The following is a 1,728-nucleotide window of genomic DNA, read 5'->3' as shown; positions in this document are numbered from 1 at the left end:
CCCCCCCACCCCCCAAACAGTTTAAGGGCTGTTCATCGAAGAATGGAGAAGCCCGAGTACCTGGGCAGCTGGGACAGAGGCCTGGGCTCTGCTCGCTGGGAAACGAGGTTCCATCCTGTGGGGGGCGTTTCCAAGGAAAACAGCGCTTTCCTTAGGGATTGCAATTTGATTGTCAGATGAGAGCAATGGGGGGGGGGTGCACGGGGCAGACCCTGCACCTCGGCTTTCCTGATGAGGACTCCGAGGGCTGGGGAGCCCAGTGACTTGCTCCCGGTCTCAGGGCTGGAGTCCGGGCACCAGGGTTGCCTGTGGGCCTCCTGGTGGCCTGGGGCTCCCGTCCACCAGATCCCTCAGGGGCAACCTGGTCGTTTGCTCCTTCAAACAGCAGCCACTCCAGCCTGCTTCGGTGGAAATCAGGGTGGCTTCCCCCGTGGTAACCTCTCCACCACCCACCCACCCACCCACGGACCGACCGGCCCAGGGACTTAGCGGCTCTGCCCACGCATATGTGATGCAGAGATTAATCTGCTGAGTTAAGGTTTCCCACGGCTTCAGCAAATCCACCCCAGAAACCCCTCCCCTCTTACTCTTCACCAGGCGTAGGGGACAGTATTTATGGCGTTGGAACACCGAAACGCTCGCCGTGGGGCTTTCATTAAACAAGCCTCGCACTCACAGCAGGTGCCCACGCAGCCCCGGGACGTGACGCAGTCTTACACGCACGGACCGGGAAAATCTCCCAGATGTACTGCTGAGCCACAAGGGCAAGTTGTAGAATCCTGGCTAGTATGACTGTGTGTGTGAGTGTGTGTGTGTGTGTGTGTGTGTGTGTGTGTGTGTGTTAGTGTGTGTGTGTTAGTGTGAGTGTGTGTGTGTGTGTGTGTGTGTGTGTGTGTGTGTGAGTGTGTGTGTGTGTGTGTGTGTGAGTGTGTGTGTGTGAGTGTGTGTGTGTGTGTGTGTGTGAGTGTGTGTGTGTGAGTGTGTGTGTGTGTGTGTGTGAGTGTGTGTGTGTGTGTGTGTGTGAGTGTGTGTGTGTGAGTGTGTGTGTGTGTGTGTGTGTGAGTGTGTGTGTGTGGTGGTCACATATACCTGACAGCACTAACTGAGTTACTATGAGGAAGGCAGTTAAGCCAGTGCCTGGAACACAGTAAGTGTTGTATCAGGTTTGAGGGAGAAATAAAGACGCCAGAGTGAAAGATCCGGAGGTCCCCTGTGGAATCAGCAGGAGCGATCGCCTTGTGGAAGAGGGGCTGGTTAAAGGGGACTCCAGCCTTATCGCTCACATTTTATTTTCGCACAAAGACACGACAGTTGTATTTTACTTGTGAAATTAGGTATGCATCCAAAGCCAGCATCTCCGAAATAGGAATCTCTCTTCCGCCTCCACAGACAGCCGTGGAGGGAAGCAGCACCAGGTCCAACAATGACAGGAGATAAGCCCCGCCCCCCCTCCTCACTTCCTCAGCGAACACCTCATCACAGGCCACCTGCAGCCTCGGGAAGGCGTCCCCTTGCTAATGACTCGCTCCTGGCCAGCAGCTGGAGGGGGTCCTGAGTGGACAGCAGCTGGAGGGGGAGGGGGTCCTGAGTGGCCAGCAGCTGGAGGGGGAGGGGGTCCTGAGTGGCCAGCAGCTGGAGGGGAGGGGGTCCTGAGTGGCCAGCAGCTGGAGGGGGAGGGGGTCCTGAGTGGACAGCAGCTAGAGGGGGAGGGTGTCCTGAGTGGACAGC

This window comes from Myotis lucifugus, unplaced genomic scaffold (genome assembly GCF_000147115.1).
Source record: "Myotis lucifugus unplaced genomic scaffold, Myoluc2.0 scaffold_918, whole genome shotgun sequence".
Lineage (NCBI taxonomy): Eukaryota > Metazoa > Chordata > Mammalia > Chiroptera > Vespertilionidae > Myotis > Myotis lucifugus.
Note: the sequence above shows the minus strand (reverse complement) of the source record.